Below are 15932 nucleotides of genomic sequence, written 5' to 3' on the forward strand. Positions count from 1 at the left end.
AAATAATAATAATAAATTAAATAAATAAAAATTCTTTTTTAAAAAAAGAGCATCCTAAAAAATTTTTTTTAAATAATAAAAATAAAAAAGGAGCATCCTCGGGAGATTTGCTGGCTTGGATCAGGTGTCTGAACCTGAGCAAAATAATGACACACCTTCTTTCCTAACAAAAGGAGATGCCCCTTTAGTAACCCTAGAGGAGGCCTCGGCTCTTAGATTGTTAACAGACCGTGGAACCTGCGAAGTACTTGAGGGGAAAAGCAAACAGCCTCTGGCTGGGCTCCGAGGTAGGTGTGGGCATTCTGCAAAAGGCCTGGGCTGCTCGTTCCACGGCCATTATCCTCCCGACAGCCACCAGAGCCAGCACAGAAAGTTCTAGAGAAGCCCTGCTGACTTGAGTTCATGATGCAATTATGTGGCACCTGCTGAAGAACCACACCCATCAGTAGGGGGGATCCTAAAGCGTTTCTCCAGAGGCTCCTGAGAGCAAGTAGCAGAGCAGGTCGTGGAGGGGGAGGGGACACCGAATACTTCAGGTCTGTCACTTTTTCTGTCTCTGGGAATCCGGCCCAAAGGTGAGACAAAGGTGGAGGCCGGTCGGGGCAGGGAGTGAAGAGTGTCTGCACACGGACACAGCAAAAAGTTTGGGAACCAGAAAATTGGGATGAGACGGGGAGCCACGATGATCTGGTGCTGAAGAGCTTGACGAGTAGTTGCTGATACTCTACAGGATTTGCAGATTTAAAGGAAAAAAAATTGCCCAACGCCTCACGGCCTCAACCTGTAGACACCCAGAAGCAGCGAGGCAGGAGCTGAAACTAGAAGCCAGGGGCTCCTGGGTGGCTCAGCGGCTGGGAGGCTGCCCCGGGCTCAGGGCAGTCCCGGGATTGAGTCCCCGCAGGGAGCCTGCTTCTCCCTCTGCCTGTGTCTCTGCCTCTCTGTGTGTCCCCCCTTTAATGAATAAATAAAATCTAAGAAAGAAAGAAAGAAAGAAAGAAAGAAAGAAAGAAAGAAAGAAAGAAAGAAAGAAAGAAAGAGAAGGAAGGAAGGAAGGAAGGAAGGAAGGAAGGAAGGAAGGAAGGAAGGAAGGAAGGAAGGAAGGAAGGAAGGGGCTAGAAGCCAAAGCAGCAAACACATAGGAGACTATCCTGCCTCCTGGCCTCCAACAGGAGCGCTTCGGCCCGTCTCCACCTGGGGCATCATGAGAAGGGCAGTGGCAAGGGTCTCTCATCTTAGTTTTAAGTCATTGTCATTTAGCACTCCCCCCTCCCCGCCAGGCTCTCTTCCAAGATCTTGGCCTTTCAGTTAACCTGAATTTGTCTTCGATTCTTTTTCCATCACCTTTCCCTGTAACCTCCTGGTGGTGTGTCTGCTTTCCGTGGGGTTCCCTTCAGGCCTGGGGCCTCTGAGCCCCAGATGTCCAGCACGGCAGCCCCGGGCCACGCACAGCCACCGAGCCTCCGGGACTAAGACGTAGCTAATCCACAGGGAGGTGTGCTCTCGGTGTGAAATACACCCCCCGTGTCAAAGATGAACATGATAGATAGATAGATAGATGATAGATTTTTTTTTAAGATTTTATTTATTCGAGGGATCCCTGGGTGGCGCAGCGGTTTGGCACCTGCCTTTGGCCCAGGGCGTGATCCTGGAGACCCGGGATCGAATCCCACGTCGGGCTCCCGGTGCATGGAGCCTGCTTCTCCTTCTGCCTGTGTCTCTGCCTCTCTCTCTCTCTCTCTCTCTCTCTGTGACTATCATAAATAAATAACAAAAATTAAAAAAAAAAAGATTTTATTTATTCGAGAAACAGAGAGAGAGGCAGAGACACAGGCAGAGGGAGAAGCAAGCTCCATGCAGGTAGCCCGACGTGGGACTCAATCCTGGGTCTCCAGGATCAGGCCCTGGGCTGAAGGCGGTGCTAAACCGCTGAGCCACCTGGGTTGCCTGACACTTATATTTTTAAGATATTGGTGACGCTTTGAAATGATACTATTTTGAGTATATTGGGTTTGATAAAATATATTATTAAAGTTAATTTAATCTGTTCCGTTTTCCTCTTTTATTTTTATTAAGATTGATTTTTAGAGAGAGAGAGAGAGAGAGAGAGCATGGGGGGAAGATGCAGAGGCAGAGAGAGAGAGAAAGAGAATCTCAAGCAGGCCCCATGCTAGGCATGAAGCCCGATGTGGGGCTTGATCCCAGGACCCAGAGATCATGACCTGAGCTGAAATCAAGAGTTGGATGCTCAATCGACTGAGCCACGCAGGCGCCCCTCTTTTTACTTTTATAACGTGGCTTGCTAGAAAATCTAAAACTGCATCTGTGGCTCGTATTCTGTTTCTGCGGGACACAGCTACTATGAGCTATGAGCACACTGCAGAGCATTACGAATCTGTAAGAGACCGTAGCAAGGCAGGGTCTCCAAACCATAGGCGAGCACAAAACCGTTCCCCACGTAACATCTTGTTCTTGTTATATATTTATTCTCTTTTGTGCTTTTCCACTTTTTCATTCCTAATAGGTGGAAGTTTGCTGAGATGCTTAGTTTAGTTTGGTTACATCTGCATGCGAGGGACCCACCAGGCCCCTTCCCTTAACTTTACATTGTAGGCCCACTGTGAAGTACAGACCGGTTTCCATTTGCAGAAATGAGAACAAGACTCCTTTGCAAAAAGCTTTGAGATTTTCAGATTGCAGGGCCAAGGCCCGGCACCCCCCACATCCCTGAATGTTTGAGGATGTCTGGCCACGACTTAATTCCTATCGTTTTCAGGATACAGAGAAGGGAACACAGGCAGCTCCTCCTCCCCCCAAGGGGCCGACCTCACTCCAGCAAGGAGCATCCTGACACAGAACATGAGGTTGTGCTGCCTCCTGCTGGCCATAGTGGGACACTGCACAAACCCACAGGTAGGAAAACTGAAATTCAGTGCTTCGTTAATAGACTCCCTCTAAAGGGGGAAAAAATATCTTTTAAATATATCTGCAGTCCCCAGACTGAAAAGCACAATTCTAACTCATGCAGATGAAGAAGCTCAAACAGCAACCGAGACTTAAATTCTAGAAGGTGCCTTCAGTTTCCGTGGGAGACTCTGCAAGGCAGAGCTCAGGATCGTGCACCTTGCATGCTTCCCACGGTAAGTCTTGCAGTAATGATGACCTTTTGTCACGGCGTCTCTGTACTTAATTTTGGTGCTGTTTATTGCTCTGTTCTTACAGAAACATACTCTTGCCCTGGCTCTGTGAAATGGAACTTATTTCTCTTCTTTGCCCCTAAGCCTTTCTGGCACCCCCAACCCCAGGTTAGGGGAGGAGGTCTGTGCCTGGTCTCAGCGTGTCCACATTCACAGCATCCGGTATCCCCTCCTCCCCAGACTCTGCCCACCTCCACCCCTGCACCTCTTCCCAAGCTGACTCAGCCTCTCTGTCCTCCCGGCGACCCCACCGCCTGTCCTTAGCTCTGTCGCCTTATTTGTAGGTTGCCTCTCTCACCCTCTAGACCTCAAGCAATTTGAGGACAGACCATGTCTTAGGTATTTCTGAATGATACACATATTTATATCACTGGAATTTAAAAATATGCTCAGCATTATTAAAGGCTTCAACTTGACTAAGATGTTTGAATCAAAGGTTTTCTGACCTAATAAGACATATTCCTAAACTGGAATACCAGATAGAATGTGAAAGATAAATGACAGTTACAGAAGCTGATCAAACCCTCTACTAGGCGAACACAAAGGAAGAAGCAATTGCCTCCAGCTAGGGAAGGAGGAAATGGCATTTGAGACTGATCTGAAATGATAAGCTATGTCTGTGGGGATGGGGTGGGGGTGGGGATGGAGTTGTCACATGTGGAAACTCTTCCAGAAAGAAGAAATACAAATAAAATAAAATACAAGCCTCTGGGACAGGAAAGCGCGAGTATCTTCTATGAGGAAGGACTGCTGTCTTTCCAGAGACAAAGGAGATTTTGGGGGAGACAGAAGGGCAGATGGGGCCAGGTTCCTGAGGGTCTTAAAAGCCAAGCTAAGGAGGCTAGTAGGATATTTTGGCCAGGCAGGGACTGGTGCTGGGGGTGGTGTTCAGAGAGGGTCTGTGGGCTGGTGGAGCACAGAAGCCCCTGGACCCAGGTGTCCAGCAGCATTCTACTTTTCCATGGGAGCTATAGCACTTCTGGGAAACTCCTGGGTGTTCTCCTCGCCTCAGAGATGGTGGAAGCAGGCAGCAACCTCTTCATTCTAGAAGAACAAGGGTTCTCCAAGTGTGCCCAAGCGCCACAATCACCTGGAGGGCTCACTGAAGCACAGACTATTGGGTCCCACCTCCGAAGCACCTGAGTTGGGGGGCAGCCCCCAAATTTGCATTTCCAATAACTTTCCAGGTGAGACCAGCCTTTGAAAGCCATTGTCCAAGAACATCTCTCGGAGGAAAATGCTAAGTGTAGAACCCGATGCCGTTCAAAACGAAGTACCCAGCTCGCAGCAAAGTGCCTGAGACATAAAAGGCCTTTCAGAAATACAGAGATAAGATCTGTTAATAAACAACTGCCCCGGAGGATAGCAGGATAGATAGAGCCCCATTTTATGTGCGTTCATGGGAGGAAGGATTTGCTTCTATCTTCAGACAGAACAATACAGAGACTAGTGCAATAGACCTTCATTTTGTATACACATTTTCATGACTTTCCTTAGATTTGTTTAATGAAATAAAATGTCACGTATAGAGTCCAAGCGTAGTCACCAACTCAGTCTTTCTCCTCCTCTCTCCCTCCCAGAAGCCAGCCCGTCTTAGATCTGATATGATCCTTTCTTCAAGTGTTTATGATGCATACACATATTCGGTAAGCATGTAGTAGTAGTAGTAGTTGATCTTTTTAAATGTCATGAATGCATCCCACAATGCATTTCATGGTGCACTTGTTCTGTTCATTATGTTTTTTTTTATTGTGGTAAAATATACATAACATAAAATTTACTTCTTAAACTATTTTTAAGCATACAGTTCAATGGCTTTAACTACTCATTTATGTTGATCCCATTAGAATTGTCTTAATAATTTATTTTTTTGGTTTTTTGTTTTAATAATTTAAACTGCTATAATATTCCATGATCCAATATGCAACATCTATTTTTCCACCCCCATTTTGACAGAAGTTTTTAAAAAGATTTATATTTTTTATTTTAGAGAGACACAGAGAGACAGAGAGAGTGTACGAGGGAGAGGGGCAGAGGGAGAAGGACTGAGAAACTCAGGCAGACTCTGTGCTGAGTGAGGAGCCCGAGGTGGGGCTCGATCTCATGACCTGAGATCACGACCGAAGTCGAAACCAAGAGTCAGCAGCTCAACCACCGACTGGGCCGTCAGGCACCCCCCCTTTAGATAGAAATTTAAATTATTCCCAATTTTTGGTTCTTATAAATACCCTTGTATAGGTCTCTTTGTGCATATACCCACTCGCTAGAGGATTTAATGAGTCAGAAGATACATGCACCTTCCGACTTTACTACAGAGCATCCAATTCTCTCCAAAATGGCTTCACTAATTTCTGTTCCTGCCATCAGCATCAGACAGCACCAAGTCCCCCACATTCCTGACCTCACGTGATCTTGCTAATTTTTGCCAATCTAGTAGCTATACAAGGGTATCTTGTTTTAATTTGCATTCTGCTGATTACTTGGTGAAGTTGCGCATCTTCTCGTGTATTAGCAACTTAGATGTCCTCTTTTGTGAATTCCGCATTCAGATCTTTATCATTTCTCTTCTGTCAGATTTTTTTCCTTATTGATTTGTGTGAGTTCTTCACATATTCTGGAAGGTGTTCCTTCGTTGATTACGAGTTACAAATATTTATTTCCAGTCTGTAACTAGTCTTTCACTTGGTTTAAGTATTTTTTCTTTATTATACAGATGTTTTAAATATTAATATAGCCAAACTTACTGATATTTTTCTTTATTATATGTGCTTTTTGTCTCATTTAAAAAAACTCCTTCTTGGGGTGCCTGGGCTGGCTCAGTCGGTAGAGCATGAAACTCTTGATCTCTGGGTTGTGAGTTCAAGATCCACACTGGGCATAGAGATTACTTAAAAATAAAATAAAATAAAAAAAGACAGAAATCCTTCTTGCTCAGAAAACATAAACTCTGATATTTCCTTTTATAAGTGAAAAGATTTACTTTTCTGGGATGCCTGGGTGGCTCAGCAGTCAAGCGTCTGCCTTTGGCTCAGGTCATGATCCCAGGGTCCCGAGATCGAGTCCCACATCAGGCTTCATGCATGGAGCCTGCTTTTCCCTCTGCCTATGTCTCTACCTCTCTCTCTGTGTCTCTCATGAATAAATAAATAAAATATTTTTTTAAAAAGATTCACTTTTCCTCAATAAATCTTGTAATTACCTTGCAACTTGCACCATTATATTGCATTGGTTTTGTGTATGTGAAAAGCATTAATTTGATAAATACATACATTTCCATTATACCACTCCTACTTAGAATTTTTGGCATTTTTAAGCTTTCAAGTTAAAGCTCAAGCAACGGAAGACACCCTGGCCTCTATGCTCTCGACTTCTGCAGGCCTCTGGTATTCACCTGCCCCATTTCAAGAGTGAGGAGGAGTATCTGGCACTGAGCAACGAGTCATAATAACTGGGCTTGCTTTGTGGGACATATAAGCACCTTGGACATGTCCAGGAAGTTTGGAAAGCGAGGCGCTGCAAAAGACAGGGCTTCCTTAGCTGAGCGGGGTCTCAGCATCTTGACACTGAGGGTAACAGTGGGGCTGATGAGGACGTCACCACTGGCCAAGCAGGGCTACTTGCATTAAAAGATGTAGGCCTGCCTCCCCAGGCAGTGGGGGGGCCCTCTAGGTTTTCAGGCTGGGGGATGGCATTACCTGTGCTATAGGATGGAACTGGGGAGATGTGTTACAGGGTTGGGACAAGAGAATGGAAGCGGCTAGAGACTTAGCGGCTCTCACAAAATACCATAGACTGTGGGCTGAAACAGCAAACATTTTCTCCCAGTTCTAGAGGCTGGGAAGTCCAACATCAAGATGCCAGCAGATAGAAGCCACCCTCGTCAGGTGTAGACATTTGCTGTGTCTTTCCGAGGCAGAGAGAGTAAGAGGGCTCTGGTCTCTTTCCCTTCTTTTATTTTTAGTTAGTTTAGTTGTTTTTTTTAAGAATGTATTTATTTGTTTGTTTGTTTATTTATTTATTTAACAGAGATAGAGTCCGAAAGCACAAGTAGGAGGAGCAGCAGAGACAGAGGGAGCAGGCTCAGTAGGGAGTCCGATGTGGGGCTCGATCCCAGGACCCAGGGATCATGACCAGAAGCCTAATCAGCTGAGCCTCCCAGGGCCCTGGTCTCTTCTGCTTCTTCTAAGGGCACTGATCACATCATGGGGCCCCACCTTCATGACCTCATCTCAACCAAATTGAAGCCCTCCCAAAGGCCCCACTTCCCACCACCACAGGAGGGAGCATCTTGGAAGGTAACAAAGATCCAGTCCAGAGACCACTGCAAGCCATTTAGGCAAATGAAACATGAATTTACGAAGAATCAGTGGAGAAGGACAAAAGTGAATGGATTCGAACAATATTCCGAGAAGTACGGATCCAGGGGAAGCCAGACTGAGCAGAGGAAATCACCACCAACAAAACCTCATGGGTGCACCTCCCCATCAAATGAATCACAGAATCTCCAGGCCAAAAAGGTCCTCAGTGCTTTTCTAGTACAACCACCCACGTGTGGCAGACGCTTGCCAAGCATCAAAATGGAAACATTCCCACTCCCTCTGGTGAAAGAGCAGGATACCACGAAGGAAATTTGAGCGGAGGAGGGCCAAACCTGAACACCATCCAAAACCAGACACGCTCCCTATATTCCAGATGTGGGTGCTCTGAAGGGAGTTAAAATAAAAACAACAGTTGCCTCTGCCATTATTTCTTTACTATTTTTTTAAAAGACTTTATTTATTTATTTATGAGAGGCAGAGACACAGGCAGAGGGAGAAGCAGGCTCCACGCAGGGAGCCCAACGTGGGACTCGATCCCGGGACCCCAGGATCATGCCCTGGGCTGAAGGCGGCACTAAACCACTGAGCCACCCGGGCTGTCCAATTTTTTTACTATTTTTCATCTTGGATCCTAAGTTCAAGTCTGGAGGCCCCAAGGCCACGTCCATTCCTGAGCACATGCCCAGCACGTCGCTAACACAGAGTGCCCGGTAAGGACAGTCACCGTCGGGGTAGGAGGAACTCAGTTTGTAAGTATTTTCCCAAGTGACCTTTGGCCAGAGGAGATAATTAGGGAAGATGGTGCATTTGGGGACAAAGGGTAAAAGTCTACCTTGGATGGAGCATTGTGAACAAAGACTGTGAATGAATAGCCTGCTCTCCTGCTTGAGGAACAGTGACTTCTGGTTAATTTAGGTGTTAGCTCTGGGCCCCACTTGAATTGAACCAATTCCGAGAATAGGAGACAGACAGGAAGCCTGGGACGTGTATCCACACACTCGGGCCTTCTCCACCTCGCTCTTCCTCTCTCTCCCTTCCTCTCCTGCGCCCAGCACATATGAAGGAGAATCTGGCTTCTGACAACCATCACTCATTACAATACGATCCTGAGCGGAGGAGAGAAGAGAGCCAGTGACATGTGATGCAGAAAAATGGGAAGAGATGTGCCCAAACCCAGGTAATCAAGATTCTTCTTTCCTTATGTTGCGGAATCCCTGCCGGACAGGAGGCTGGATGTGATAGAAGTGGTTGGGATAGGTTACCTGATAAGAAAGCAGGAGGCAGGGTCTTTTTTTTTTTTCCTTAAAAGATCTCTACACCCAACACGGGGCTTGAACTCATGACCCCAAGAACAAGAGTGGCATGCTTCACCAACTGAGCCAGCCAGGCGTCCCCAGAGCAGCTTTTCTTAAAAGAGAGAATTGAGGGAGCCTGGGTGGCTCAGTGGGTTAAGCATCTGCCTTTGGCTCGGGTCATGATCTCAGGGTCCGGGGATCGAACCTCACATGGGACTCCCTGCTCAGTGGGGAAGCCTGCTTCTCCCTCTGCTGCTCCTCCTGCTTGTGCTCTCTGGCTCGCTCTCTCTCTGTCAAATAAATAAATGAAATCTTTATAAAATTTTTGAAAAGAGAGAATTGAATGTTTGAGGAAAGAACTGGATAAACAATCAAGAGGGTACATCTGGGACTCAAGATTTAGGAGAGGGGTGGTCTACGCATTTTTTGAAATTAGATGCAAAACTTCACTCATTTTAAGCAGTGGAGACAGGAAAAGAGAAGGGTGGACCATGCAATAAAAGAAAATAAGCCATTCCCCACCCCACCCCAGTGTTGTCATTCATGCATAAGAAAAATGGAAAACTCAATAATTTTGTAGCCTTAGATAATCTCAGGGTGCAAACAATGAAATCTTCACTTTACAGCACCGAATTAGTCCTCTGTGCTTGAGAGAAACAGTATTTGCCAGGGAAACAACCATGGCCTAGTGGGATCTTAGGGAATGTGGCTACATTTTGGGGGGTGTAGAGGCAGAATTTTGAAAACTGCCTCTCTGTGTGTGTGTCTCTCATGAATAAATAAATAAAATCTTTAAAAAATGGTACCTACTTCATTGGGTTGTTACAGGACTGAATGAATAAATACATGCAGAGCTCTAAGAAGAAGGCTGGCGGCACACGGCTTCTGTTTGACTGATTAAAGATTTTATGTATTTATTTGAGAGAGAGAATATGCAGCGGAGAGGGGCTGAAGGAAAGAGGGAGAGAGAGAAACAGAGAGGCAGACTCCCTGTAGAGCAGGGATCCTCATGCAGGGTTGGATCCCAGGCCCCCAGGATCGTGACCGAAGAAGACGCTTATCTGACCCAGGGTGTTTTAAAGATTTTATTTATTTATTTATTTATTTATTTATTTATTTATTTATTTATTTATTTTTCATTCATTCATTCATTCATTCGTTCGTTCATTCATTTGAGAAAGAGGGAGAGCACAAGCATGAGTAGGGGGAGGAGCAGAGGGAGAGGGACATGCGGATTCCCGCTGAGCGCCGAGACCCGGTGGCCCAGCAGTTTAGTGGTTTAGCGCCACCTTCAGCCCAGGGCCTGACCCTGGAGACCCGGAATGTGTCCCATGTCAGGCTCCCTGCATGGAGCCTGCTTCTCCCTCTGCCTGTGTCTGTCTGTCTGTCTGTCTCTCTCTCTGTGTCTCTAATAAATAAACAAAATCTTTAAAAAAAAAAAAGAGTCTGAAAAGTATCTGACATTTCCTTGAACAATGCTATCACTTTAAAGGGGCCACTGTTGGCTTTAAAATTTTCTTGATTCAGGTGCCTGAGTGGCACAGTTGGCTGAGTCAGAATTCGGCTGGGGTCAGGATCTCAGGGCCATGGGATGGAGCCCCGTGTTGGGCTCTGTGCTCAGAGCAGAGTCAGATTCTCTCTCCACCCTTCCTTTCTGTGCTCTCTCTCTCTCTAAAATAAATAAAGGGGGGCCTGGGTGGCTCAGTCAGTTGAGCATCCAACTCTTGGTTACAGCTTAGGTCATGATCTCAGGGTCATGAGATCGAGCCCATGTTGAATTCCACAATCACCACGGAGACTGCTTGAGAGTCTCTCTCTCTCTCCCCTCTCAAATAAATAAAATTTAAAGTAACAAACACAAATATAAAAACTAAAATTTCCTTGACTCATTTTTTTGTCCTAAAGAATCATGCCCACGAAATGACAGGTTTTATGTTAGTTATATCTTTCCAATGTGTCTTAAAACAAACACATAATTATGAAAATAAAATGTTTCTTGCATGTACCACCTAAAATCATGCACACACACCCCTAAATGGGCACCGTCCTTGGAGAAACAGAGCCAGAAGTAGTGTAAACCACCTAGAGGTTTTAGGCAGGGAAAGAACATGGTCAGGATTGCCTTTGATAAATACCACTCCAGTGGTAGAAAATAAATGTTGCATATTGGATCGTGGAATATTATATAGCGGCTAAAATGCTGAAAACAATTCTGACTGGAAAAACATGAAGGACTGTAGTTAATGTCGTTGAACTGTACACTTAAAAATGGTTTAAGTAGTAAATTTTATATTATACATATATCTTACCACAATAAAACCCCCCATAATGAACAGTAAGTGCACCATGAAATGCATTGTGTGACGTATTCATGACATTTAAAAACATTAAATACTACTACTACACACTTACTGAATGGAAACAAGTGAAAATTGTAACAAAGAGGCCATAAGTTAGCACACTTCTGTAATAGTCAAAGTGAGAGATGAGAAAATGAATCAAGACAGGACCATGGGAGCAGAAGGGAGGGGAGGGCTGGGTGCATATAGCACCAAGGAGGTGAAAATGCTGGATGATAGTGAAGACAGTGAAGACTGGAAAAGGAAGGGGGGATTGAGGAGAGCCACTGGGGTAACGGCCATGGATAGCTGTCCATTCACCAAGATTGTAAATAAGGAGGAGAGTCGATAACATAGTGAAGGGAGTGGGGGTGGGGGTCGGGGTTGGAAGGGAATGATTACTTCAGTCCAGACCTGTTCTGTCCAGGAGAAACACCTGGTCAGGGACGCCTGGGTAGCTCAGTGGTTGAACATCTGCCTTCAGCTCAGGGCATGATCCTGGGGTCCTGGGATCGAGTCCCACGCTGGGCTCCTTGTAGGGAGCCTACTTCTCCCTCTGCCTCTGCCTCTGCCTCTGTCTCTACCTCTCTCTCACACAAATAAATAAATAAAATTTTTTTTTTAAATAAAATCTTTAAAAAAAAAAGGAAACACCTGGTCAGCCCCCCCACACCACTTTCAGTGGCCAAGTGGCCAAGTTAAAACAAGTAGAAAGTAACATATGAAATTAATATTTTATATAATCCAGCATATCTGAATTATTAGATTTCAAAATGGACTGATATAAAAACCATTGAGATATTTTACACTCTTTTTCCTGTTTTAGGTCTTCGAATTCTGTTTTTTTTTTTTTTTTTTTTTTTTACACACCGAGAGGCCCTCTCAATCCAGACATGCCAAGCGCTCAGTATTCCACCACGACAGGTGGCTGCAGTAGGGGACAGATGGCACAAGAAGGACATCAGGACAAACCTGATGAACATCGCATGGGGTGTGAATGGGAGTGAAGGATGGTGGAGGGGAGGCATCAAAAAAGAATAATATGACTGGCTGGCTCAGTCAAAAGTGCATGCAAGTCTTGCTCTCGGGGTTGTGAGTTCGAGCCCCACGTTGGGTGGAGAGATTACTTAAACAAATTAAAAAAAAAAAAAACTAAACTAAAAAAAAAAAAAAAAAAAAAGATGATGAAGTAGCCAAAGAGGTTAGGAGGAGAATGAGGGAAGAGCTAACATGAACCCACCCAGAGAATTTTAAGAAGAGAAGGAATATGGGCTTCATGGCCTCAGATGCTGCAGGGAGGTCCTCAGGACCAGGCCCATGGACTCCAGACTTAGCCCCACTTTGAATCCTGGCTCGACTACTTACTGCTGGGTGCTGTGACAGGGGCTGTAGATGCCAGCCCACCTTGGAGGTCCCCTGTAGTTTCAAGGACAGCATCCTGCCATGCACAGCATGCCCCCTCGGTCACCAGCCCACGCCTGACAGCAGGGCTGCTTTTTCCAGGAGGAAATTCTGCGTCTCCTCCTGTCCAGGGTGGGGGAGGCACAGGGGGCTCCCTGCCCCCAGGGACAAGTCTTAGCCAGTGAGGGATGAGAGTCTCTGGAGAAACGTCTCAGCCTCCCAGTCTGCAGGCGGTGTGATTTCGATGGTGTATTTGTTTTCTATCATTGCCCTGACCCAGGACCTACTACTACTTTGTGAGCACAGACACTTTTGTGATCAGACAGTTCTGTGGGGTTTTTTGTTGTTGTTGTTGTTGTTGTTGTTGTTAAACCAGACCTCTTTCAAATAAACTGAAAGATAGATATCTCCATCTGCAAGGCCAGCTTGCAATTCATCAACAAGCACCAAGTTACAGATTTTGTTTAAGAAGTATGTTCAAAGGCCCATGCTTCTGAGGGGCAGGACCCGGGGCATAATGAAAGCAGACCTTTAAAGGGTCTCCCCTTACAGGGAGCAGTGAGTCCAGCAGGGAGATGGGGCCTCAGAGGAACTCCATGAACGGTCCTGCTCCTACCAGCAGGTGATGAGCCTCCAGCAAACACAGATCACCAACAGTGTGGAAGAGAGGGAGTTTGACAGGGACCTCACTGGGCAAAGGGCAAAGGATCTACCTGCAGGGGGCATTCCTTTCTGGAGGCTCTAGAGGACACACTGTGTCCTTGCCCTTGCTAGATGCCGGAGGCTCCTGATTCCCCTGTTTTGTGGCTTCTTCCTCCCTCATAGCTGACAACACTGGGCTGAACCCTTGTCACACTGCCTTGCCTCTAGGTCCCTCTTTTGGTTCTCTCTCCCACGTTTAAGCACCCTGTAATGACACTGTGCCACCCAGGTAATCCAGGATAACCTCCTTAAGGTCAAACATAGTTCCCTCTACCACCTGAATTCCTCTTTACCCTTTTTTAAAAAAAGATTTTTTATTTATCTATTCAGGAGAGACACAGACAAAGAGAGGCAGAGGCACAGGCAGAGGGGGAAGCAGGCTCCATGCAGGGAGCCCGATGTGGGACTCAATCCTAGGACCCCAGGATCACACCCTGCACCGAAGGCAATGCTAAACCCTGAGCCACCAGGGCTGCCCGAATTCCTCTTTACCCTTAACAAAACATGTTCACACGTCCTAGGGATGGGGACGCAGGCAGCTGTGGGGTCAGGGGCATTAGTCTGCCTTCCAGAAAGGGGTTCCTGACAGTTTCCCAGCTAGATGCCAACAGGGCAGAGGCCACGGTGGTGACCCACTTACTTCTCTTGGGCTCTCCCTTCCGACTCATTTTGCCCGCGTCTTGCCTTGTGCTTCCTGAGAGCACCTCCCAAATAAACTCCCCTCCCCCAGATCCTCATCTTGAGATCTGATGCCTCAGAGGAACCTAAAGTAAGGTCGTGATCTTGGGCAAGTTAATCAATCTGAGCACTAGCTTCCTCCCATGAAAGCAAAATCTATCATAGTACCCAGCTCACGAGGCTGCTGGGGGAATTCTAGGGGGTCTGTGTTCATAAAAGGGTCTATGTGGCAGGGTGCACAGTTAGTTAGCTACTGTTGGAGGGGAGGTGCTGGTGCACAGGGAGGGGCCAGCCTTGGACAGAGATAGTTCTCCCTCGGAGACCCTGATGGTCAGAGGGGTGGGGTGGGGTAGGGTGGGGGCAGGGTGGGAAAGCTGGAGGGTTTCCTCTGAGGGCATCCCTTTGCTTCTGAGCTGCCTCTGCTTCTGAGGGCAGTACAGTGTGGTACAGACTTTTGGGGACAATAATGAACATTCCCAAGAGCATAATTAAGGACTTCTGAGCTGTTGGGAAAGCCCAGTGGGCATTGGAGACCATATACTCGTCAAGGCACAATCTCTGAGCTCTGCATAGGGAAGATGGTGGGGGGAAGGGACAGAAGGCTGGACATCTCAGGGTGGATGTGGTCAAAGGGCAGTGCGGGAGGCCAGGCTGTGGGGTGTACTGAAGGCTCCAGGCTAGATGGAAGGGGAAGGGGCCATTGTGAGAGATTGGTGACCCCCATATAGTGGAAGGGCAGGTGGCCAGGTGTACAGCAATGAGGGGACTACGGGATCAGAGGTAGGATGTTGGTGCTTAATATTCCCAGGGAAGGGACAGTTTATAGTGCAGACACGAGAACAGGTGGCTGAAGTGGTTTAGCTTTGAGGGGTCTATTAGACTTGAGGTGTCCATCACCTACCAGGTCTTAGCCGTGACCAGACAGTCCTCCCACCTGCCATGATGACAAATCAGGGACTGCTTCTGAACGGGCATGACTTGGGCAGGACTCAGGCAACATAGGGGAGTGACTACCCCAGTGGTGGTGATGCTGGAAGGCGAAAACCCTGAGTGAGAGTCAGGACAGAAGGCAAGTAATGTCACCGAGGCTGCTTTCGAGCTCGCAGAATGTGGGAGGTGGAACAGGCTGCCTCCTGTCCCTCTGGGTGTCTGAGAAAGCAGAATTCTTGAGGACAGCGTCTCCCCCGCGCCCAGCATCAGCATCACCAGAGGAGCCCAGTTAAAAGCATGGATTCTGGGGATCCCTGGGTGGTTCAGCAGTGTGGTGTCTGCCTTCGGCCCAGGGCATGATCCCAGGGTCCTGGGATCAAGTTCCACATCGGGCTCCCTGCATGGGGCCTGCTTCTCCCGCTGCCTGTGTCTCTGCCTCTCTCTTGGTGTCTCTCATGAATAAATAAATAAAATATTAAAAAAATAAATAAAAGCATGGATTCTTAGTACTCCTCCCAACATATACCTCCAACCGGTTCTGTTAGTTTCCTGCAGCTGTGGTGACAAATACCACAAAGCTGGGCGGCGTGATGCAGAATACAGAAATGTGTCCTCTCCCAGTTCTGGAGACCAGAAGTCCAGGTCAAGGTGTTGGCAGGGCCATGCTCTCTCTGATGACTCTTGTGAAGGGTCTTCCCTGCTTCTGGGGGTCAGAAGCAATCCTTGGGAATCCTGTGTCTCAGTCCCTGAATCTCCCAGTTCTCATAAATTATTGGATTTAGGGCTCAGCCTCATCTACCATGACCTCCTCTTAACTTGATGACACTCGCAAAGACTCTTCCAAATATGGCCATGTTCACAGGTGCGGAGGGCTAGGACTTGAACACATCCCTGGCTGGGGACACAATTATTCTAGAAAAAAACAGTTTATGACACGCGTTGAACAGGTGAGGGTAGACTATGTTCAGGACCATTGCAAGAGAATTTTGCAGTGAGGGGTGAGAGAGCTTGGGCTCAACTCTGATTAGAGCATGGGCAAGAGGGAATTTATAGCCAAGGAGCAGGGGTGGGGAT

Source organism: Canis lupus, chromosome 2 (assembly GCF_011100685.1).
Source record: "Canis lupus familiaris isolate Mischka breed German Shepherd chromosome 2, alternate assembly UU_Cfam_GSD_1.0, whole genome shotgun sequence".
Classification (NCBI taxonomy): domain Eukaryota; kingdom Metazoa; phylum Chordata; class Mammalia; order Carnivora; family Canidae; genus Canis; species Canis lupus.